This window comes from Eptesicus fuscus, chromosome 12 (assembly GCF_027574615.1).
Source record: "Eptesicus fuscus isolate TK198812 chromosome 12, DD_ASM_mEF_20220401, whole genome shotgun sequence".
Taxonomy (NCBI): Eukaryota; Metazoa; Chordata; class Mammalia; order Chiroptera; family Vespertilionidae; genus Eptesicus; species Eptesicus fuscus.
Genome location: NC_072484.1, coordinates 38,047,152 through 38,073,982, shown reverse-complemented (window position 1 = coordinate 38,073,982; position 26,831 = coordinate 38,047,152).

The window sequence follows — 26,831 nt, the reverse complement described above, 5'->3', positions numbered from 1 at the left end:
GAGGCAAGGGAAAACAAAAGTAAAAAACAAACAAAAACAAAGCAAACAAAAGAACCAACCAAACCAACAAAAAGAATAATCAAAACAATCTCATAAAAAAGCATAAAAATTCAATCTAATCAACATTCAAGCAAACAACAACAAAAGGCCCGAGAGAAAAATAATTTTTTTAAGGTAGCGTAGAGAGAGGTTTGTATGGATTTGGAGCAGGGGGTTGGGAATTAGATATATAAGTAGGGTGAAGTTTTAGCAGGGAGTAAACTGAAAAAGTAGGGAAAATCTAAAGCCAGAAAGGGTTAAAATAAACTGGGGACCAAAATGGGAAAGGTTAGGAGGAGAGTGATGGCATAATGTTAGCTTTGAGATAGGGTAAAGCGATTGTAAGGGAAAGATGCAAATCGAATGTAGGACACTAATCCAAAAAAAAAAGAAAGAGAAAATCAAATGACATTAAAAAAAAAAAAAAAAGTAAAATAATAGTAATAATAGTATTGATTGAAAATAAAAATGTAATAATTAAAAAGGTGAAAATCGAGTGAGGAAAAAGAAAAAAAAAATAGTTTCTTAAGTAAAAGATGCAAAAAATGAAAATAAAAAAATATGAGAATAAAAAATTTTAAAAATTGAAAAAAGAATTGAAAATTAAAAAATAGGAAGACTAAAATGTGCAGTAGCGGCTGTCATTCACTTCCTCTATTATTCTGTTTGGTACGCCTTTTTCCCAGTCTGGGCGGTATTTCAGTTCAGCTTCATTCCAGGGCTCCTCAGTGTTGGAAGCCAGTCCTGCTTTTTAAGCCAGCCCTGTCTTAATTTCTCGTATTTATTTTTATTACACCAGAGACAATTAGCGTTTCAGCCCCTGGGTGGCAGTGTTTCTGAATTGACTTCCGGGCCTCTCTAGCTCTTTTTTTCTTTTTTCTTTTTTCCCCTCTATGGCACTCACTACCGGTTTGTGGAGGTATGTGCCTCAGAGCTGCCTCTCTGATGGTCACACGCAGCTCTGGTCCCCAGGTTCCGAAAAAACACCTTCCCCCTGCAGTCTTTCAGGGTTTCCACCTGGGTTTTTCTATGTGTTGGGCTTAGCAATCAGAGTCGGAAAGAGCCCAGGTGTGCGGACCGTGGGTCTGTGCCCCAGACTAAGGAGCCTGCACTCCTTTGAAACTTCTTAGTCTGACCCTCCTCGTCAGATTAAAATGAGTTGCTTTCAAGAGGTCACTTCTGTTAGCAGCTCAGAAGACCCCCCTCCTCATTCACGTATCACGGCAGCTCCAACTGCCGCCGATTTTTCTAGGCACAGACCTCCCGGCTCCTGCCGGTCCTGCGGCTGCCGCGCTTCCCTCACCCAGCGCTTCCCTCACCCACCGCGGGGATTAGAAACCGCCCCTCATTTCAGGCGAAATCTGACCTTTCCGTGGTGCAGTGAAGAGTTTCTTTGAATCCGAGTGTTTGCGCTGATAGGGGACCGGTGGTCTGTTGCTCCCAGCAGCTCAGTGTTTGCAGTTGTCGCAGAAAGTCAGGTTTCCCCTAAAATCCTCCTTTCCTTGCAAGATGGCGAGGCGCCCGGCGAGCCCGCAGCTCCAGGAGGGGACCCAGCCCCTGTGGGTGCTGCGCGGTCAGAGGAACACTGCCCAGCACTCCCCCGCCTTCTCCTGGAGTTTAGCTGTCCCTTGGCTTGCCCACATACACTCCCTCTGCGAGCCTCTGCTGCTCCGACTCTCCGCCCCAGGAACAGACTCCAAACCCGACTCTATTCCGTCGCCATTTTCTCTCCTCTCCGGCAAAGATTTTTTTAATGGTAATGCAATGTTATCAAGGGTTGGGAGTAACAAATTAGCCCACCATTGGTGAGAATGTAAGGTGGATGGTGGTTGGGCAATAGCTGGCAAAAAAAAAAAAAAAATGTGTTACCTTGAACCTAACTTTAAAAAAACACACAAATGAGGTTATCAGCAGAGCATCATTTGTTTTAACGCCTCTGTTGGCAGCTACTACCTGTCCTGCAATCCGCCAGGGCTCGAAAGCCCTGTGGGCCATGTTCTTGGGGCCTCTCTGAAGTGACTGGGATGCCTCGCTTTCTCAGACAGACCCGTGGGTCCTGGTCATGCAACGGACCCATCACCCCCAGAGGGACAGGTGCAGGGCTGCGGATACAGCCCGTGCGCAGAACCAGTTCTCATTGTAGGAACAAGCTCTTGAGGCCCCACCAGCTCCACAGCCTCCTCCTACTCAGGGGCTTTCAGCTTTCCCAGACTTTCTGAGAAGGGTGTCAGGGCTGCCGGGTCCTTTAAAGGAACTCCTCCGGGCCCTGCGGCCTCCCCGCGGCCTCCCTGCCTCCATCCAGGGCAAACGCCAGTGCAATGGCGGTTCCGGTGCACAGTTCCAGCAGCAAGAACACTCCCAGCAGTGAGTCTCACACGGGTTCAAAGCAGTTCCCCCAGCTAGTGGGTATCTAGAAATATTCCTACGCATATCCACATGCAAGAATGGGTGAGGAGGGACATGTGAGGTGGAGGGACATGTGGGTGGAGGGACATGTGTGGGTGGCAGGTGTTTTCCCATTTCAGCTAGGGTGATTATTGAGAAAGTGACTTTTGAGCAAAGGTGGGAGGGAGTTAGAAATCTGGTTGAAGTGGTCCAGGCAGAAGAACCACCAGTCAGATGCCCTAATACAGAAGCATGCCAAAGGAGTCTGAGGCTCAGGCGGAGGCTGGCGTGGTGGTAGTACAAGAGTATTAAAGATGAGGCCAAGAGATGTTATGGGACTGAGGCATGGAGAGGGTGACCACGAAAGAGGAAGGTTGTGCAAGGGCATGGGGGGAGGCTTGGGAGGGTGTGGCTTGGGTGTGGCAAGAGGAGTGGGTTATTGGGAGAGGGGTGAAGGGGAGGGATGGAGCAGATCTTACTACTTCTCTGAGCAAAATGGGGAGGAGCCACTGGAGTGTTTTTGAAGAATGACTTATAATGATTCCAATCATATAATGATATGATTTATAAAAAGCATCCCTCTGGCTTCTTTAAGAATAGCCTGAAAGTGGGTTGCAAAGGCAAAAAGAAGGCAGTTTATCAGCTCCTGAAGCAAGACAGAAGCAAAATGTGGCTCTGACCAAGAGAGTAGCAGTGGAGGTAATACAAATTGGTCAGGTCCCATTGAACCTGCACATTGAAGCATACTTCCTTTCAACAAGGAAGAATGTGAATAAAATAATAAAATGATATATCTGTTGCCAGGAAAATTAGGTTGAGCATCAATGGGCCAAGATAAGAGATGTGAAGGACACCTGTTGAGGCCATTTGGGGTTTCTTGTTAATATTTAAAAAAAACAACACCAGAATTCAAACACTCTTATCTGGATGTTTAAACTTCAGAGACTAGAATGAAGTCCCACCCCAGACAAAAGTAGGTTAAAGATATTTTATGAGAGTTATGAAACATTTGAGGACCAAGGACTGTTAAGACACTGGATGAAAATCACCAAAGGGGTTGTGTGTTGCCTTCTCAGGAAATATGAGAGAATAATGTAGACTAACCTCTTTAATATTTTTTGTTGTTATTTGTTACTATGACTCCCTAACATAATCTAAATGAAAAAAAAAAAAACCACAACAACATTCCTTTGAATACTAACAATAAGGGCTGAATTCATACTGAGAAGGGGTGGGGAGGGAAGAGAAATACAGAACTGAATAAGAAACATTTACATTAAAACTTCTCTGAGGACACATCTTATGTTTTTTTGTATATCCTAGCACAATGCTAAGCACATAGTAAAGGCATAGTTTTTTTTAAAATGAGCAAGAACCCCATAAACACAATGAGTAATATTATATGACTAGAGGCCCGGTGCACGAAATCTGTGCACTCGGGGTGGTGGGGGGGGGGGGTCTCTCAGCCTGGCCTGCTCCTCTCTCAGTCCAGGAACCATTGGGGGATGTCCGACTGACGGCTTAGTTGGACATCCTTAGCACTGCTGTGGAGGCAGGAGAGGATGCCGCCACTGCCACTGCGCTTGTCAGCCATGAGCCCAGCTTCTGGGAGTGGCGCCCCCCTGTGGGAGTGCACTGACCACCAGGGGGAAGCTTCTGTGTTGAGCATCTGTCCCCTGGTGGTCATTGTGTGTCACAGCGACCGGTCGTTCCACTGTTGGGCTGAAACCGGCTCTCCGACATCCCCTGAGGGGTCCAGGATTGTGAGAGCGTGCAGGCCAAGCAGAGGGACCCCATTGGTGTATGATCGGGGCCTGAGAGGGACGCGGGAGGGCTCTAGGGAGTGTCCAACCCGTCTCGCTCAGTCCCAATCCACTGGACCCTAGCAGCAAGCTAACCTACCGTCAGAGTGTCTGCCCCCTGGTAGTCAATGCACATCATAGAGAGCAATTGAGTGGCCTTAGCATATCATTAGCATATTACGCTTTGATTGGTTGATTGTCTGACTGGACAACTGGACACTTAGCATATTAGGCTTTTATTATATAGGATTCCACTTATATGAGATACCTAGAACAGACAAATTTATAGAGGCAGAAAGTAGAACAGAGGTTATCAGGAGCTGGGAGCAGAGCGGAATGGGCAGTTAGTGATCAATGGGTACAGAGTCTTAGTTTGGGATGATGAAAAAAGTTCTAGAGATGGATGATGGCAATGACTACACAACAATATGAATGTAGTTAATGTCACTGAATTGTACACTTAAAAATTGTTAAAATGTGCCCTGGCCCGTGTGGCTCAGTTGGTTGGAGTGTCATCCCACACACCAAAAAGTCACAGGTTCCATTCCCAGTCGGGGCACATAACCAGGTTGCAGGTTTTTCCCTGGTTGGGGCATGTAAGGGAGGCAACTGATCAATGTTTCTGTGTACAATTTATGTATAATTCAAAAGCACAAATTGGTGTAGTTTTTCCTCCCTCTTTCTTTTTTAATTTTTTAAAGCAATCCTATATAATAAAGAGCTAATATGCTAATTAGACCAAACAGCAGAACAACCATCCAGACAACCATCCAGACCACCTTCCAGACGAAGCCAGGGCTGCGAGGGCCGAGCCCCTTGTACGAATTTCGTGCATCAGGCCTCTAGTAGTATTATAATGCTGAATCATTTTCAAGCACTGAGAAATTAGGGTCATTGGGAAGCAAGTTATATAGTAACAGAAACTATATTTCTTTTCCTAATCAGTTAGGCAATAAAAAGTACCCTTCTCAGGAAAGTATGAGAGAGTGTGAAGAAACAAGCTTTTCATAAGCATCTTCCACTACTTAGAAGCAATAAGGAGTATTCAGGGGTTGTTTTCCTACCCTGGGGTTCCTCTATTTCAATTGATTCATTCCATTCAATTATTCAAAGCTATTATTGAAAGATAGTTCTTTTAATATTTTTTAAAACGTTTTATGTTTTTGGATAGAGTGTTTTGAATAGAGTGTTGGCCTGCAGACCAAAGGGTCAGGTTCGATTCAGGTCAAGGGCACATAGTGTGGTTGCAGGCTCCTCCCCGGCCTGGGCCCTGGTCAGGGTGCATTCAGGAGGCAACCAATCAATGTGTTTCTCTCACATCAATGTTTATCTCTGTCTTTCCCCTCCCTTCCTCTCTCTCTAAAAGATCAATGGAAAAATATCCTTGGATGAGGATTAACCAAAAATAAATAAAAAGTTTAAAAAAAAAAAATGGTGAAGGTGGGTTAAATTGGTTCAGTTTTAAAAGAGATTTTTGGTCAAATGTCTGGTTTTTGTCTGAATGAGAAGCAGTAAATAATCAGTCTGATTGGCAATTCACTCTTCAATCTATTGATTTGGTAATAAATAAACTAGATATACCAAAAAGCCTAAAAGCACTTGAGTATTAATGGGTTACCTTAGAGAAAAAAAAATAGTATAAAAAACAGAAATTGGCATTCCAAAAAGAGAAAAATGACTGAAATTAGAACAACCATGTGAAAGGTAAGAACATATCTTCCCATAAAATACCAACAATATTCCAATTAAATTGTTTTCATTAGATTTTTATTTTTAAGATTTTTTTAAAAGTACATAGTGAATTGGATTCCTAATCATATTTCAAGGATGCATAGAAAAAATCCAATAATGCTTCAAATACATAAAACTGTAAGAACAGATTTCATTTAAAATTACAATGGCAAAAAATATATATATAAAGATGCATAAAATCTTTATTAAATGATCACACAGTAACCTGATACAATACTTCCTGATACAAGAAAATAGAATATGAACTGGTTTATAATATATGAAGGAATTCTCAAAACAAAATCTATAATAATAAAACCATAATATGCTAATTAGACCGGACATCCTTCCAGACATCCTTCTGGATGAAACTGGGGCTGTGAGGGAAGCCCAGGTCTCAGGTGCCTGCCAGTGGCCAGAGGGAAGCCCAGGTCCCAGTTGCCGGAGGGAAGCCGGTGCCAGCAGCCAGGTGAAGGAAGGCCTACTCTTGCATGAATTTCATGCATCGGGCCTCTAGTTTGTACATAAAAATCTGTCTCTGCGTTTACCTCTTATGACTATTTCCCTCTATCTTACATCCTCCTTCCATACACCCATTGCCTTGTGCTATTCCCTGTACCTTCCCAAGCATGTTCCTCCTCCTGGATGGTGGTCAAGTCTCTTTTTCGGGGGAGGGGGGGGAGGGTACTTTTTACAGAAAAGTTTTTCATGTTTTTCCCCATCACCATTTATCCCCTCTATACCCTCTTCCACCTCTGCCTACCACCTCTCCCCCCCCCCACCCACCCCACCCTCCCCGGCCATCATCACACTGTTGTCCTTGTCTATGAGTGATGAATAAAAGTAAAAAATAAAAATACATGCATGGTACTAAGACTTACTGATATGAATTAAAAGAATGGCTTTTCATTTGGAGTAATAAATTTGAAGTAAAAAGAGAAAATAAACAAATACATACACATATACTAAACTCCATACAAAAATATAATGTAATCTATTGTGGGTGTCCTCTATGGACCTACTAATCTGCACAGACTATACATGAACTGCCTGCAATCACTGTCAGCTAAGGGAGCCCACAGGGCTGCTTCGCACCCGCTTCCCCCCTTCCACTGTGTGAAGAGCTCCCCGTTAGGCAAGTCCTTCTTTAAAAACAATGACAACAAATGAAGAACAGACATGAACCCATCAGCAAGCCTAAGGCAGGTTGATTGCCTGGTCCTCGTTGAATCTGGGGATCTTCTTAAACTCACTTTGTTTCTTGAAGAAAAGCTGGGCCAGGATGTGGTCTGCTGTGGCCTGGAAATAGTCGTCCATGTCAAGGGTTTGTAGCTGACAATGGAAAACAAAAGAAGCATCAGCATTGAACTACTCGGGTTCCCACAGACACCTCACAGCCTCTAGACACTTACAGGACGGGGGGTACTTGGCTGTGTGACTCCACAGCTACAAATTCCTGCCAATGCGCACCTTGTGTGCCTGGTCTTCCCTTGCCATGGGGAGCTCACCTTTCAACTCTGACAACCAGGAAAGTCTGACTGGTGGCTACGTGTGCTGGGGCAGCGGAAACTTTCTCTAGGAGGGACCTCCATCCTCCGGAGAGAGAGCTCCCTTCGACGAGGGAACAGGACTATCTGTCTTCCTGTCAGCAGGGACTAGTGACAGAGCTTCTCAGAGCACCATGCCCTGAGGCACAGGATGGAGGTGAATCTGTCCGCCAAGTAAGTGGTCCCCCAGCTCCACGGCCAGAGACTGGACGAATAAACTGGGCATGCTCAGTTTAGATTACCCCTGTATGCTTGGGAGCTGCAAAGCTTCAAAGAGCATGCCCTGTTTCTTTATGCCATAAGGCATACAGGGCCTGCCTCAACTTGGAGAAGCCAATCCAGTTCTGGAGATTGATATTAGAAACCCACCTTCCCAAGATATTAGTCACATTCTCTAATATCTGCTTTATTAGAAATAAAAATTACATCATGGATCTCTATATATGACTCTTTGGTCTTTTTTTCTTGGTTCAGAACTTGGGGAATTAAGAGGGAAGGTGATATATCGAATCCCTTTATAACCAAATAAAAAGATTACTTGATTCTCCTCTTTTCACATTGGCTCTGCCAATTTATTTATTTATGCGCTCATTCAACACATTGACTGAGGGCCCCCTATTGCTGGAGGCTAATTCCAGCATGTCATAATAAGTGCAAGAAGTCCTCAAAAGGTTGATGGGCTTCTATATTCAGCAGGGCTGAATACATGTTATTGCCTGCTGTAATGGCCAAAAGCATTTCCCCAAACCTGAAGATCTGCACATATTATTGCCTGTTACCAGACAGCTGAGGGCATTTCAATCTACATGTTATTGCCTCCTGCTGGCCAAACAGCTGAACAGCCAAAGGCATTTCCTCCAACCTGGCAATGCCTACTGTATACCAAATTTACCTTTGATATGTATATCTGCTTTGCTAAAGGGCAAAATGTGGGAATAAAAAGAGCCCTGAGTCCGGAGATAAAAAGAACTTAGCTACTACAGCTAAGCTTCCTCTGGCTCCCCCATGGATTACAAATTTATGATTCTAGTCTCTTTATTAATTTACACGCAGCACCTTCTCCAGATTCCTGAACCCTTCTAGGTGCTGGGAAAGACCCCCAGCACCCTATTGTCCAGATACATTGCTTAGCAGAGTGTTCTGCACATCGCCGGCACTTAGTCATCTCTCTTAAGTGAGTTTATTCTCACCTGGTCTCTGGTACTGAAGGCAAGAATGAAAAGCAAATCCTCATCGCATGCACTCTTGATGTAATGCTGGGTTCCAATGGGGAAAAATATCACATCGCCAACATGAATATCAAACTCTGTGGTACCCTGAGTATTAATAATGCCCACCTAAGGAAGAAAACAATATCTTGAAGTGAAGCAAATAAAATCAAATATTCGTTAAGGATAAGTATTAATAGTGAAGATCAGGTGAATAAAAGCCTGTGATTTCAAAGAGACTTACTAGAAAGAGTAAATGGCAGAAGACAGAGCCCACCCTTCGCATAAAATCTCCTATTTCCAAGAGGTAGTCCCACAAAAATCAAAAGATACTCTATTTTACAAAATGTTTCTCAAAATGCCATTAGCAAGTTCAATACTGCAGAACAACATGCAAAAAGAGCCTCAATCACTATGTTCTAATTAAGGGTTATAAATTACCCTTATGTAATTACCTAATTAGGCAAAGGATTTAGATTTGAGTGTTTTACTCCCCTGCCTTCCTCTCTACTTGTTTGGGAAAATGCAGCCTTTAGGAGAGCAGCATCCTAACAGTCTTCCCTAAAAGAGTTAGAGATTAAATGTGCACACAAATTCACACACACAAGCACACCAAAAATAAAATATATTCTTGAAATATAATTTGTGAATGTTTACAATGCCTTTTTCCAATTTATTAAAGCCTTCACCTCCAAAATCATACAACAAAACTTCTGCTATGAATGACATAATAGGTGAAGTGCAGTCTGGTTTGAGTCTTTCTGTCAAGATTGAGACAGGTACAGGCTAGAAAAGGCCATTTTACCTGTGTACACCATGTAGGTTTCCCCAGGGAGCCCTATGAAAGTCCAGAACCAAATCACTATGGTAACAGGCTACTCAGTTTGGCTTTGATTATGGTAACCATATAATTGATCACCCAAATCAAGACTCTCTGAAGAGTGAAAGGGGGTGCTGTTCATAGTTTCACAAGACAAGTATACATCAGGAGGATCCTGGGAAAACTGGGACCTGTGGCCACTCTACCAGCATTTCACACTCCCCAGCCACCCGGACTCACATTATGCTGAGAAGCAAAGAGTCACTTCACATTCTCCAAAGGGCAGCACATTAACCCTTGCATTACCGGAGAATGCAAAACTCTGAAAACGTAAGCAGGTGTTTCAGACCCTCCACCACGAGTGATAACTCTATATCACTTCTGAAATGTTCATAGCGTCTTTTCACGCTATGACTGGGATGCTGTTCCTCAGAGCCTGCACAGTATCCTCTAAAAACTGTGCCCAGAAAGGCATTAGCACCCAGTCCTTTGATGTTACCAAAAACTGAACCAAAATAAAGAAATACCTCCCATTTGCTTCTTTCTGCATTAAAAGGAAAGTTTAAAAAAAAACTTCACAGAAAAATTACCTTTGCACATCCACTTATTACATATCCCATTTCATTTGCATTAAAATGGAAATGAGGCTGTCTCAATCCATTGTTGTAAATCCTGAGTGTACACAAACTGAGGGCATTTTGATGCTTAAAAAAAAAAAAGAAAGAAAAATGAAATCCAGTTATTTAGCCAACATTCTACTCAGCAACTTAACAATTAATTTAATTATAATTAATATTTATGAAGCCCTCACTAAGACATGCAATTTTTTTATATCCTTTACATTTATTATCTTACTTGTTCCTTATAACAGTTTTGTAAGGTTAGTAGTATTAGTTTCCCCATTTTACGAGTGATGAAATTAAAATCTAGGTTGGTTGAGTAGTTTACCGAGGGTCACACAGTGACAGATCTGAGATTTGAATCAGGAAATTTAAAACCATAGCTGTGCTATTGGTCATTATGCAATACAACATTTAAAACAAATGAAAAGCGATATTTCACAAGCATCCAGTCTTTTCATTAATGTAACTACCAATGCCAAAAAATTAAGTTCCTAAATCCACATTGAGGCCTCAATTAATAGTGTACATTGATCAAATCAACCAATGTTTGACTACATCTTTCTTTTTCTTTTTGTCCAAAAGAATGCTGAATCCAACCTAAATATCTTATTTCATCCATCTTAATAATGATTAAAACATTTTTCTCAATTACCTGATTCAGGAATTTACTGAAAATTTTTTCGTTATTGCTTAGTCCACTTTCATTTTTCCAATATTGTGCCAGCTGTATTATTCCTCCTGGAAATCGATACTCTTTTGAACCTGAGTCAGATGAAGTTCAAAAACAAAATATGATAAAATACTTCAAAATCATACTACAAAGGACATAGCTCTTCTATAGTCAACCTTGCTCTTCAAGTCAATCACCTACATCCTGTCAGCCCTACCTCTTTCAAGCCTCTTTGCTTCATAACAGTTCTCTCCCTCTCACAACTGTCAGAGTACAGACCAGCATCATCCCTATCTGAGGGACTGGAGAGTCCCTGACTCATCTCCCTGCCTCGCAGTGGCCCCTTCCAGTCCATTCTCCACAATTTAGCAGGATTGGCCATCACTTCAAATCACAAAACTAACACTAACGCAGAAAGATATCTGCACCCCCATGTTCATTGCAGCATTGTTTACAATAGCCAAGATATGAAAACAACCTAAGTGTCCATCGACTAATGAATGGATAAAGAAGATGTTGTACAGATACACAATGGAACATTGTTCAGCCATAAGAAAAAAAAAAATCTTGCCCGTTGTGACTGGATAGACCTCAAGGGCATTATGCAAAGTGAAATAAATCAGAGAAAGACATATACCACATGATCTCATTTAAATGTGAAATCTAAAAGGAAAAAAAGCTCATAGATACAGAGAACAGATTGAATGGGTGAAAGAAGTAACAGGTGCAGACTTCTAGTTATAAAATAAATAAATCATAGGGCTGTGATGTAGAACATGGCAACTACAGTTACTAATACTGTATTGCATATTTGAAAGGTGCTTAAAAGTTCTTGCCACAAGAAAAAGAGTTCTGTATGATGGTGGCAATATTAACTTATTGTGAACATTTCACAATATATACAAATATCAAATCATTGTGTTGTACACCTGAAACTCATATAATATATGTCAGTTATATCTCAAACAAATAAATAAATAAATCTATAATAATAAAATCATAATATGCTAATTAGACCAGACGTCCTTCCGGACGTCCTTCCTTTTGGACAAAGCCGCAGCGGGCGGGGGTTGAGGCAGAGGTGGCAGAGGCCCCCGGCCACAGCCGCAGTGGGCAGGAGCCGGGGCTAAGGCCCTTGCACAAATTTTGTGCATCGGACCTCTAGTAAATAAATAAATAAATAAACATTACTGTGTCACTCTTCTATTTAAAAAACCCTAATTGCTCTTCTTTTCCATCAAGATAAAGTATAAACTCGTTTGCATAATAACCTACATAATTGGACCCCTCCTCTCTCATCAGCTTCTTCTCCTATAATCCCCTCCCGCAGCCCCAACACATAGCCTCACACTTTGAAATCTTTTGCCTCCAGGCCTTTTCTCACATATCCTACTCAGTTGAAAAAAAAAATTTTTTTTCAAACTTCTCTTGACTGTGACCCATTGTAAAAAACAAACAAAAAAAAACAAACAAAAAAATTACATCTCAGTCCAATACACCTATATCATCACCTATATAATAAAGGCCCAGGGACCATAACAGCATAACAACCGGAACAACCGCTCAACCAGTTGCTATGAGGTATATTGACCACCTCTTGGTTCCTCCCTCCTGGCCCTCAGGCTCCTATCACCGGATGGCGAACAGGGAACCAGAGTGGCTAGTGTCAGCAGGGAGGAACCCGGGGGCCGGCGAGGGGAACCAGGTGGCTGGCAGCGTCGGGGCAAGACTGGGGACTGGCGAGCAGGCAGAAGATGGCCCTGATCACAGGCTAAGCCTAGAGACCCTATCCGCACACAATTTCATGTGTTGGGCCTCTAGTATTTAAATAATCAGGCTTCATAAAATAACATACTATACCTTTAAGGTCATAAAAGTATCTCCACACAAGGCTGTCTGGAGACTGTACATAACTGGCATTCATAACCAGGTCTGCCAGGTTGGGAGGGAGGTTGACGGCCTGATCCTCTTTTTGCTTGTGGAATGACCTAATAAAATTGATTCCGCCTTCAGGCTGAAACACATAAGAAACCACATAAGATATCTGTGAAACATCCTACCAATTGTAGCAATAGAAGCGTAGGTAGCTGAGGACAGGATGGTATTGGCACCCTGTGGCTTCCAGTGGCCCAGTTAAAAGAGCTGACCTCAATTAGCCTGATTTGTGATATTTATGAAAATCCTCCAAGTTTTCAATGTATTTTGATTTTAAATGTGTTGGCATTTTATAATCAATAAAAACTCCTATGGCTTCTCCCTAATAACTCATTTCTTCTCCCTATAATATGACACCAGGACCTGCTGCAAAATAGACCTCAGGACTTTACTAGATAGGTTTCTAAATTTTCCATTGAACCCCTTTCAATTGCCAGTCATGGGCCATCACCAATTCTCCTGATCACTCATTTGCAATGTCAGCCTCCACATCTGACCCTCTGCACCCAGTGTTAGGAGTAATCCCTCCAATGATAACATAAATATTTGAAGAGACCCAAACAAGCTGTCCTTGAGGAAAATAGTGGGATCCTCCACATTATATAAAGAAAACACAACATCATCTGTAGCAAACTTCTCCCTGTATTAGCTTATGGCATTTCAGAGATGAAGATTATAGCAGTTTTTATCAACTATATCATAACCTTTCTACCAAATTTATCATGGTTTTCTATGGAAGTCTTTCACAAAGAAAAGTATAGACACTCAATTTCAACAAGTTTTATATCCTTAGTGGGAACACAAGGTGTGTTTTTTAGTTCATTAGCCAACTGTTACACTGTTGATGGCTGCCCTGGACATACGGATACACATGCTCTCTTTGTGCCTGTGTGATGTGTACCCACATCATGGGATGCCGTTTTCAGTACAGACCTTAAGTGACCTGGAAGCAATGTCCTCGGGTGTAGAAAAAAAGACATCATCAACATCCAGTGTCTGAAGTTCATCATGTGTGGAAAAGAAGAGCAGGAAAAAGCAGTCTTCATTGCCCACGTTCTTTATCCAGTGAAGCGTGTTTTTAGGAAAGAAGATCACTTGGCCAGCTGTAACGTTGTACGTGGTAATGACATGACCATCGTCAACCACCCCGATCCACGCTGTCCCCTGAAACATACACAGAGAAGCACATCCCACATCACCTTAGAGCAATTCTCCACCTTTCTCCATTACCTCCTTCCTAAGATAACATTCTAAGACTTTTTCGAATCACCACCTCATGAAATTTTAATACTACAGATATATTATAGATCCGTACACTGTATACACATACTGCTTATGTACTATACATATATTATAGTTTAATACATAAAAAGAGTCAGTATTTTGCCCCCCCCCCAAACCAGTTTATGCCCTCTTGGGGGCAATATTGCCCCCGTTGAGAATACATGCTTTAGAGTTTTAAAAGACTGCAGGCACATGTGTGTTCATATGCAATTACATAGACATGCATGTTTGTGTAGATGAATACAGTTGTTATGTATTTTTCAATTAAGAAAAAGTCTGCATAGAATTTTAATAATAATAATATTAACAATACCAGCACTTAGTGCTTTTACTGTATTCACTTCAGATAGTCTTCATAGTACTTTACCTGATTTAACTCAAGTTCCTTCCATCAACCCTGTGAAGCAATTTCTATTATTACCACCACTTTACAAATGAGAAAACTAAGCCCAGAGAGAATACACAGTTTTCCCAAGGTTACTCAGCTAGTCGATGGCAAAGCTGGAATTTGGACTTAAGCAGTCCAGCTCTAAAGTCTACAGATTTTTTTTAAATTGTAGTAAGAACACCTAAAATGAGATCTACCCTCTTAACAAATGTTTAAGTGTACAATACAGTATTATTAATTATAGATACAATGTCATGTAACAGATCTCTAAAACTTAACTATCTAGTCAAATTACCCAGTTAAAATTATTTAATCGAATTATCTAGAAAGAGAGAGTAAAATGGCGGTTGCCAGGGCCGGGGGAGGGGGGGGGAAGCCTATATTTTTAATCCGCACCATACTTTGATTCTGCTCATACAGAATTGTATTCTTTCTCTCATTCTCTCCTCTGTTCCTTAGTATTATCCTGTGAAGTAGGTAGAGGACGTACCACTGTTTCTGTTTTACCGGAGACTCTTGGTCACATAGTGGAGCATCCCCCAGGGTGGATGAAAAGGAAGTCTTTGTTCTCTCTGTTCAGACATGTAGACAATGGGTATTAAAGATGCAGGGGAAAGTGAACCACTAAAGAGCTCTCTCCAAGTCCACATGCAGCCAACAGCAACAATATGCATCTGTTCCTATTGGGGCATCAACTACTCCAGGCAGAGCAGAGACAGCGCGGTGGCCAATGGGACACCCACAGCAGGTCCACTAGTCACCTCACTGCCCACTTCTCTCAGGAACACTCATTCCAAAGCTCTCGTGAAGATACTCTGAAGCAAAAGCAAGCTCCCTGGGAGAGTGTGCGGAGGAGGGATTTCCTTCAAGCCTATTGCTTGGTTCCTTACCCTGATCATGAGCGTGAGTGACCCTAGATTTCCTGGGATCTAGAGAATATTCTGGCCCACATTATTTTTTCTAGTTGAGTTATTTCACATGTTTTTCATTAAGATTGACATATAACATTATATTAGTTTCAGGTGTATAACATAAAGAGTCAATAATTGTATATACTGTGAAATGATCACCATAATAAGTCTGGTTAACATCCATCACCACACAAAGTTATAATTTTTTATAACTTTGAGAACTTACAATTTTGAGAACTTTTAAGATCTACTTTCTTAGTAACTTTCAAATAAACAATACAGTAAGTACTATTAACTACAATCGCCATGTGTATATTACATCCCCCTTATTTACTTTATAACTGGAAGTCTGTACCTTTTGATCACCTTCTAGCCCACATTTAGACGCTCAGATCATAAACTCTGCTGAGCTGAATCCCAGGCCTTTGATCTGTGGTACATTCTCCAGACTAATTCCTCTGGCTTGGACTTTGTTTTTTAGGGCCCCCCCTCCAGGAAAGCTCACTTAACTGCCTTTCTTTCTGCCTACCACTCTGCCAATACTCAGCCAAAAAATCCTTTGAAGATTATCCTCTTTTACATATTTTATACATGTGGAAAAGACAAGGAGTCAAAAAATATGGACTTTGTCCCAGTCTAGCCAACAACTACAACTACAGCTTATCTTTATCTTTCTGAGCCTCTATTCTTTTATGAGAAAGAAAAAGGATTCAGTCTTAGGTAGACGAAACTCTAATCTCTCTTCCTGTTGTAAACTATAAAATTGAATGAACTGTCAAAAATAAAAGAGGAGTTTTATTAACAACAGAAATATGTCACATAAAATTGGCTGACCTATTAATAAGATTATTAGGGTAAGACCAAATTCTGCAAGTTTGGGGGGGGGGGGGCGGCCTTTAGTCACTACTGGGTCCCCAGTGTCTGAAATACAGAAATATTTGAAATTCAAATAAGCACACTCATTTCACCTCCAACTCTTTCTATTTCACTTGACTTCCAGAAAATTCCAAAAGTTCAGAACCACAATTTGCCTGATCTTAGGGACTCCAGGCCGAACATCTGCAAACCGGTTTGTCACCCAGAGCTGCTCTTTTCCTTAGAGCATAGCTGCCCGCTCTTTGATCATTAGATCAGAGCCACCAATGTCAGCTTTGGCTCAAAGGATGGAACAGTGATCTTATTTAAGAATAGTGTCTGAAAAATGATTTCAGACTGAAGAAAGAAGTTCAACATAATGCCAAGAATTATTAAAACAGCCAGGCTGGAGTGGCTCAATGGTTGAGCATCAACCCATGCACCAAGAGGTTGCAGGTTCCATTCCCAGTCAGGGCAAATGCCCGGGGTTGCTGGTTCAATCTCCAGCAGGGGGAGTGCAGGAGGCAGCCAATCAATGTTGATGTTTCTCTCTCATCAATGTTTCTATCCCTCTCCCTCTCCCTTCCTCTCTCTAAAATCAATTTTAAAAAAGAATAATTAAAACAAACAGGTTGATGCTTCAAGGCATTACTAACTAATCTAACTGAATACATAGCCAAAGCCTGGATGTTGTCTATCACTTAAGTAGCTTTTGCAACAACTAAAATAATAACCTGAGGATACAACACACCGGCACAAATGCTGAAGTACAGAATGGGGCAAACTGGTTATACCTGTGCGAGATAGCCATGCTCATTTGCATTAAAGTGCCAGTGAGGGGCACGGAGGCCATTGCTTTTTATTCTCAGGGTCCCCAGAGTCATCTGTGATCTCTGGCTGTTCAAGCTGCTGCCAAAGGCCTCTTCTTCGATGCTGAGATAGTCTTTGATATTGTTCCTGTACCGGGCCCACTGGATTGCACCACCAGAGAACTCAAACACCTGAAAAGTAATAAGCAAGCACTTATGAGCACAAAGGCCATCGCCTGAGGAACATGAGGCCACCACGGCCTACAGAGATAGAGGGGGGCAAACAGGAAAGGCTGTGGTGATGAGGGGAGTAATGGAGTTCCAAAAGGGAAAAGGAAGGATAGGCCTGCAAGACGCCAGGAATGGGCATAGTGGTGCAGGCTGTGCTCTCTGTCTAGTCCCTGATAGACATAAAAAGAACACCTATCGCCCAGCTGGTGTTGCTCAGTGGTTAAGCATCAACCCATGAACCAGGAGGTCACAGTTTGATTCCCAGTCAGGCCACATGCCAGGGTTTTGGGCTCGATCCCCAGTGGGGGGGCATACAGGAGGCAGCCAATCAATGATTCTCACTCATCATTGATGTTTCTCTCTCTCTCTCTCCCTCTCACTTCCTCTCTCTGGAATAAAATAAAAGAGTACCTATCTTGACAAGAGGGCTTTCTATTTGTCCATCTGCAGTTTTCCCCTCCAGCCAGACAGAGAACTATCTATCCATTAAAAAAAAGTTCTGCCTGGAACCAATATCAACTCAACTTTCCCTCTTCCCTATCTCTCCCCTCCCTTCATCCACATAGAACGCACCTGATTCCTCCCGATGAAGACAGAGCAAAGCTTAGTAAAAACACAATGGAAACTTTGTTTTGAAATAGCCATTGAGAGTAGATGATGCTTTTCCTAATGTGTGTCATTCATACCTTGGATTTAGGTAAATGATTAAGAAACTGGAATTTGGGGTCAACAGCTTTTTGCAGTGTCGGAATTGTTGTTTGTGGTTTGGGTTCCGAACGGGGCTGAGAGTTGTTGATATACACCAAGGAGAGGATCAGGACTCCCACCGCTGTGGTAACGGTGCAGGCCAAGAGACACACCAGGAAAACGCTCATCAATGACCACTGCTTCTTCTTTTCCTGGGAGAGATTAGCAAATTAGGAAAAATGAAGCCATCATTCTCTACTTGTGATGCATTAAAATACTGCCTCCTGATCTGGAGAGTAACATGCTAAGTGAAATAAGTCAGTCAGAGAAAGACAAGTATCACATGGTCTCATTCATATGTGGAATCTAAGTAACAAAATAAACTGGTGAACGGAGTGGATCCAGAGACATAGAAGCATGGAACAGAGTGCAGAATCTCGGAGGAAAGGCGGGGGAAAGTGGGTGCGTGGGAGGTAATCAACCAAGGACCTTGCATGCATACATGCATGGCCCATGGACACAGACAATGGGACAGTGAGGGCCTAGGGCAGGGGGACAGGGGCGGGCTGGAGGAGGTTAATGGGGGGGAGGAAGAAGGGACATATGTAATACTTTGAACATTAAAGAATTATTTTTAAAAAATATTGCCTCCTTTCTCAATTTGGTTTATTTTCTCTTTTACTAAAAAAAAAAAAAAAAAAAGCATTTGTGTCCTAGCTGGTTTGGCTCAGTGAATAGAATAGAGTGTTGGACTGTGGACTGAAGGGTCCAGGGTTCAATTCTGGTCAAGGGCACATGTCCGGGTTGTAGGATCGATCCCCAGTAGGGGGCATGCAGGAGGCAGCCAATCAATGATTCTCTCTCATCGTTGATGTTACAATCTCTCCCTTCCTCTCCCTTCCTCTCTGAAATCAATTAAAAAATATATTTTTTAAAAATGCATTTGTGGGAGAAATATACCCAGTAAAATAATACATGTGCAAATATGAGTATAAATACACACACATATACCTTGCTAACATCCAAATAAGCAAGAATAAAAATAATCATATGAGGAGCTAGATGTTACTAGCTAACATTACTAACACATAATGTTACTAGAAAATCAAGTAGACACTTAAGTTTGTATATAAAAGCATTCCAATTCAGTCAATTAGCCCCCTTTACCAGTTTCTTCACCTAAAAATTAAATAGGTTATAAAGGGTATTTTCTAAGAACTCTTTCATTCCAGAACATACATCTACATTTACATGTACAGGTTCATGCATAGGAGTAAGTAGCTTACCTGTAAGGAACTGGCCTGCAGGTCTCAGTTTCTCTCCCTCCTTTGTTTAAACAGCTTCATGGAACTCCCCTCCTGCGTGTATTACCTACAGGAGCAACTAACTCATCTACCAAGTCTGAGCACAGATTTTCCATGTATTTCTATGTTACTATTTCCTGGCTTCATGTCACAAATATGTGCTGAAAACAATAGTATTACTTCTGTGAGTTACCATGCACATCACTGAAAGCTGCCAAGAGAAAACACATCCTAATCTTTGGACCAATTTGCCCTTGTTTCTCTGATCATTAAAATGATACTCATAAGCACCGATGCCAAAGGTGTCTTGTTCCACTGCCCTCTGAGTTCCTGGCCTTTCTCTCTGAGCAGGCCTATCTCTGATCACTAATAACTCTAATACAAATGTCCTTAGTACTTTAGCCTTCTTAGATGACATATGTCGTATAGCATAATCACGTAGCAACATATTCCGCTTAACATTGCATAAGGGTATGATATGGAACAATAAATAACTCATTAGTACTATGAGCAACTATTCCCAGAGTTGGGCCAGGAAAGAGCGAAAGGAGGTGTGAGTTCAGAGTTTACGGGTAAGAAGGCCAATCAGGAAATACTGCGAGCGGGAGATGCTGCCTCGGTGAGGAAGGTCACAGAGGAAAGCTGGTCTAAGAGACTCTTTCCTGAGCTCGGCATGAAGGTTTGGAGGAGAGCTCATCTCAGGATGGAAGCCCCCAACTCACCGTTCTGGGGATGGTGTTCATCTTCCCCGGAGAGGAAACATTTGGTGTGGAGCCTTCATGCATGTCAAATGCTGCGTTGTCCATTGGCAGAAGGGAGCAAGCAACTCACCAAAAAAGAAAAAGGGAGCAATGGAGCTTCAGCAAACAGGGAGACCCTGAGATCTCTGCGAGGAGCAGAATGGTGATGCTTAAGGAAGGGAGTACTTATATAGAGCGGGAAGTTAAGGAAATGAAATAAGGAAGCTGCCTCTTGAACTATAATCTTGGTTTAAAAAAAAAAAAAGCCACCTAGAAATAATTGCCAAATTAGAGGCCAATAAAATACTTTCTATGGTCCCCAACTCTGCCCGTTGATGACGCATACAGAGATAATAATAGTAACTGTAACACTTATTTCCTTATTTCACTGTGTGCCAGGCACTGTGCTAAGTGCTTTACATACATGATGTAACTTAATTATTACAGTGACCCTAGCAGGTGCAGCCATTATTCCCATTTTGTAGATTAGGAAACTGAGGCATGCAGAGGGATGGTAACTGCCCCCAAATCCCACAGCTAGTTTTAGTGTCAGAGCAAAGTGCCCTGAACCAAAGACTCCTCCGTGACCCTGGTTCTCTGCAGTTCCCTGTAGGGGCCTAGTCTAGCGCAGTCTTTTTTTACCCAAATCAGTCCTGTCTCTAAATAAGGTGACTGACGTTTCTACGTGGTTTAGTGAATAATTTTGTTACCAGAAAGTTAAATATTTATTTAAAATTCATTCGCATCGTATTACCTGGGGATGAGTGGTGGCCTGAGTAATCTGGAAACTGCTGCTATAAATCCACAAAGCAGTCATCCGTTCTTCTTTCCTTTCTGTCTTCCTCCCCTTATTCCTTCCATAGACATGGCTGCATGCCTACTGTAATCCAGGCTGCACCCCACTCCTGCGCGAACGAAGAGGCCCTGGGGTAGCTTACAATCCAGGAGGAAAAAAAAGGAAGTCATTACCCCAAAGGGGCTCTGTTATGTCAGATGTGCGAGGTCCTGCCAGGGCAGAGAAGAGTGGTTGTGTCTCGGGTGGGAAGGAGAGGCAAGGCTTCTCTGAAGTCCTCATTTTAAAAATGATCTTATTGATTTCAGAGAGAGGAAGGGAGAGGGGGAGAGAGAGCGAAACATCAGTGATCAGAGAGAATCATCATTGTCATTTATTTTATTTGACAATCTAAGGCTGACTCCTGCATGGCCCCCACAGGGAATAGAGCCCAAAACCTGGGCCTGTGGCCCAACCGAGAATCTTAACCGTGACCTCCTGGTTCACAGGTTGACACTCAACCACTGAGCCACACCAGCCGGCTGAAGTCCTCACTTTGAGGATTAACACGGCTTCACTCGGCCGCCTGCTTAGTCGATTACATTTTATTCCGTATTTCTGGTTTCTCTATAAGCAGCTCTGGAACAGACCCCGTGTGGTAAAAATATGGACCCTACCTGAGTTGAGCAGCTCAGGCACCACGAGGCTCCAGGTTACGCCGTGTTCACCTGACAGGGGGTTAGCTGGTGGCTTTCCTGCCAGAGCTCATCAAACCCAAGACACTCCAGTGCATCACATCAATGTCCACAAAGACTCGGGGTGTAAAGGTGCGGCAGTGATTCTGAGATAATAAAACACGTAAAATCCCTGTTTACCTGTGAGGCCCGTGTGGTGGTCGTCTCACCTTGTTGTCAGGGTGCCATCAAGCCTCACTTTCCTCTTTAATTCTCCTTGTGCGGTGGTTAGCCGGAACGTGGTTTGCAGTGAGCGTTCTCTGAGACGCAATGAAATATAGCTTGCTGCCTTTCTCGGGTCTTATCAGCAAATGGCACTGTGTGCATTGTCAAAACAAGTTCCACCCAATTTCACGTTTCGCTGTTCTTTCCTTGGAAATAGGGGAGCGCAGCCCTCTACCAACGGCATTATCTGGGAGCTACGTTTCGCGTTCATTTAAATGACAAGACGAGCACAGCGTCAACCAAACTGTACGGAGACTCACGTTAGCACTGAATTAAAGAATGCTGCGGCGGGGTCAAGTACTTCCCATCTTTGCAGATTGGAGTCTGTTTTCCCCAAAGTCACCTGCAGAGCCAAAACAGCAGCCCAGCTCTCCCACTGCTGGCCAGAGCTTTCCCTACGACTATCTGCTGCAGGAGAACCTCATGCCTTTGACATACTACATGCAAATAGTTAGCGACGTTCAACCTTTTTCATCTCATGGCACATGTAAACTAATTACTAAAATTCTGTGGCACATCAAAAAATGTATTTTTTGCCAATGACAAAAGAATAGGTATAATTTTGATCCATTCACACTGCTCAACTATTGTGTTGGCTGCTGTCATTTATTTTATTTGACAACCTAAGGGAAAAGAGGTCAGTGACTCTGACTACATAGTCAGGTATCGTATCTTTTAAAAATTCTTGCAGCACACTGTTGAAAAATCACTGAAATAGTCCGGCAGGCGTGGCTCAGTGGTTGAGCATCGACCTATGAACCAAGAGGTCACAGTTCGATTCCCGATCAGAGCACATGCCAGGGTTGTGGGCTCAATCCCCAGTGGGAAGCGTGTAGGAGGCAGCCTTCCTTTCTGAAATCAATAAAAAACATTTGTAAAGACAGAAAAGAAATCACTGAAATAGGGCAAAGTGAATTGAAGCAGAACAACTAAAAGAAGGATAATTATCAAAATCATTTTAAGGCAGGTGAATGTAACTCCGTGGCAGCCCAGAGACCCCCAAAGCCCTTAGAAATGGAGTGTTTTCTATTAGACCAGAAATGCTTTTTTAAGGACCTGAGCCAGCTCCACTGCTCAACTCCAATGAAGCCCCTTTGAGGCCCTATATGGGAGCCTCTTCCTTTATTCTGACCTACTGTTTGAAGAAGAAATAGCTAAAGCCACCATTTATTTCATATCACTAGCCAAATTTCAACAAGCCTTACGAGAATGTGGTCACCAAATAGACCTCACAGCTGCTCATATCCTCTTTTATATGAGCCCTGCTCGCAGGTCCTCATTAAGACCTGGAGAGATGGATCTCCTGGTTTGCAGCTCACACCCTTAAGGTAGGGAACAGACTCTGTCTTGCTGTCCACCCCTTACAGTAATCGAAGTGCCCAGATTTGCCAGCTGGATACATGATTCCTGCATAAAACCTTACTGTCACTCAGAGCCAAACGAGGAGGGAAACGAAGAAGAAACTGAATAGATCAGTGAGCCCTTGGAGAACCTTAAGTTTCTTTTTAAAAAGGAAAAGAGAACCACCAAGCAAGATAAGTAATGTGGTAGATAGGATTCACTATAGCCAATGTCTGTGGGGGGATTTTAATAATTTTTAAACTGCCTTACAAATACTCCTATGTGCCAGGGAAGGAACATTTCTGTCCCCAATGGGTTTAAAGGGGACAAGTTAACATGTACACGCTTTTACTAATGGTTTCTTACTGCTGTCCATCTCTAGCTATCATCTGGAAGAATAACTCTCTCTTCCTGACAACCCAAGGAATATTATCACAAATACCTAAACCCAATGGTTAGGTATGTTACCAACAGCCCACCCCAGAGCACAGGATACTGAATTAGGACAACCCCCTGATCCTACTGATATCCTTCTAAACTGCCCTTATCCAGTTCCTTTACCTTCCCCCAATGCAGATTTTCAAGTTTCTGCACCAGAGGGAAGGAGCCTCAGTTCCCAAGTCACCGTGTGGAGGAAGTCCATCTGCCAGCCAAAAACACCCATCTCGAATTCTTGCTTAAACAAGTAACCAAGTTCTGTTGTATTGCACCATTTCACTTACACTTGGGCTGTCTTGACCACAAACTAAAACAAACATATTGATACTCTCTCTAGCCATTATTTCCACTGAGGTGTGCTGCCAGGTTTATTCTTTGACATGTTTATCAACACAAGGGCTAGGAGTATACTAATAATAAATTTGGCAAGTGCTAAGAGCTGCAGGTTGTAATATCTATCCAAGGAATAAACTGAATATATATTAAGTCATAACTCTCCATTAAATGACTTGAGTTTATTTTCCTGGAACACAGCCAATCACACAAGGAGAGTGCTTTCCTGAGAAAAACTGAGCCAAATAGGTCCTTTCTCCTTGCCACGTTGGTAGGGGAGAGAAGGCGGTGCTTCTATGTTCCAGTAAGAACATTTCTCCAGCCTCCCCCATCTCCAAGTTGTGTGCCTCCTATAATCATTCAGGGGGAAAGGCTGGTAAGATAATGTTGGGCAATTCTTTCTGATTACTTCCTTTTACATGTCTACCAGTAACAAGACGGACCAATGTTCTCATTACACAAATGTTTCTTATCTATTGCTTAACTTTCAGATGACCACTGGACATCACAGATATATGACAATGTGCTATAGACCAGGCACTGGGTAGGGTTAGCGAAATCATGAAATTCATAGACCCTTACCTCACAGACTTTACAATATAATGATTCATTCCAGCTAACAAATGCATGAGGAAAACTAAACAGGAAAACATTGTGTTATGGTACCCGGATAACAAGATGGGGAAATCACCTTACTGGCCCCACAGATAAAATTTAAACAATTATTTTTAAATATGTATTACTTCGAAGTCAATGCCATACATTTAAATTCCAGATCTTTGTGGGCAAAGGCTCGATAAATATTCCCACTACTCCCACACCCCACCATTTCCCATTCCAGAATGTTCTCAGGAAGAGCTCTAACATTACCAGTGTTATGTGAGTATGAGCTTCTACAGTAAGCATCAGAAAACACTGGGAAGCGGCTCTGAAGTTAAGAAAATAGAAATGTCTATTCATCCAATTCTACCTAGCAATATGATCTTGGACTAGTGCCTTTATGTTGCTAAATCAGTTTCCTTGTGTGTATAAAATTAAAGCTAGATTAAATGACCCACTTGATTTGAGGATATAATTATTTTGAAAAATGACATTCAACTTCTAGCTTCCCAACACTCCCAGTTTTTCAAGAGTCCATTGACATAATTCAAGATATTTAACATTCCGAGTATTTGTTCCCCAAAATAAGTGCTTCATATGTAATTTACAGCATACTATAAGAGAAGGCCACCGAATGATGATATGAACAACAATTCAGCTGAGGCCAACTGCAGAAAATTTCTCCTATTGCTCACATGCATTTATTCAACAAACATTGAACGAATGCTCATTATGTGCCAGCCACTGTTCTAGGCACTTGAGATACATCAGTAAACCCAACAGTGCAGCTTACACTTTAGCAGAAGAGTCAGAACAAACAAACAAATAAATATAAAGTGGTAACTTAAATACTAAATTAGAAAGTAATGTGATCTGGGGGAAAAACATAAGCAGGGATGGCAGGAGTATGTGGCGCGGGAGAGAGCAATTTTAATAAGGTGATCAGGCTAGGCCTTGTCTGGAGATGGGTAAAATTTCCTAGAAAATGGATTTGTATGCTAGTTTCAGCTTTACTGATGACTAGCTATGTGCCTGTAGGCGAGGAATATAAATTCTTCGTGTCTTACTTACTCTTCAGGTAAATGGGTAAAGTCATAAGGCCTTTCCAACAATCCACCTTTTACCTGTGATAAAAGTTTAAAAAGATACAGGAAGAGCCCGGCCAGCATGGCTCAATGATTGAGCATCGACCTATGAACCAGGAAGACACAGTTTGATTCCTGGTCAGGGCATATGCCCATATTGTGGGCTTGATTTTTATTTTAAAAAATAAAAATATATTTTATTTCTCTCATCATCATTGGTGCTTCTATCTCTCCCTCTCCCTTCCTCTCTGAAATCAATAAAAATATATATTTTTTAAATATATATAGGAAAAAATGCTTTAGAAAACTTTTAAACTCACCATAACATTGAAGGGATTAGCAATTGTTGGTCTTTCCCCTTCAGAGAGAAATAAATATACATCTAGATTTCTCACACTCCTGGCATGACTTCCACATCATTCTTCCTTCAAGTCTTCACCCGTTCTATCTGCTGTTGGGCCACTCCAGATGGGTGTTAAGATCTATCCTTTGAATAAAATTAAGAGAGTTTGCCAAGAAGAATCCTAGAAAACATAAACTATCATTCCTACCCTCAGTAAATAAATGGAAGTTTTCCATTTTCTTAGCAACTGACCTGAGGAAAACATAAACATACCCCAAAAACCTCGGTGCTGTCCCAGGGCCTTGCTGACTAATGACTGTGTATGCCATGTGAGTCACACGCATTTGGGGGAACTCATTGTAAACAACGTCACTTCGTATTTGCTGACAAACCCTGACATTATGACTGCAGTCACCATGGTGGCGCATTCTCACCTCTTTTGCATTCTTAGTGTAAACCAATCGTTTGTAAACTTTGAGCCTGTGAGACTTTATTTTACATTCACAAAACTTTGGGAAGAAAAAATAGTAAGTTATTTCTTTAAGAACAACAATAGCTATAATTTCACCTCTTGTGTGTATGGGCCCTTTGATGTCTCCAAGTAGAGCAACTTCCTTCTGAACCTGGTTCCCTGCTCTTTCTCATCCACCTGCCAAGTGCCATGTTCTTGCTTCCATCTCTCTAAACGCTCTAACACTTCCAAATCAGGCTGTCCGATAACACATTCTCAGGACACCCCATATGTTTCCTTTGAAGCCCTCGTTTCAGCTAATTGCTACGTGAATGCCTTCACTGCCAGATCCAGACTACACGGAGCAGAGGCGTCATTGTTAAAACATAGCACAAGGCCTAGCACTTCAGGGGCTGAAATGAATAAATGATTTATCATTACGTAACCTTTACATTCAATATAACCACACCCCTCCCCTCAAACCATCGCCAACTACTGATTTATGCATCCAGCTTCCATCAGTCTCCCTTTATCTTACCC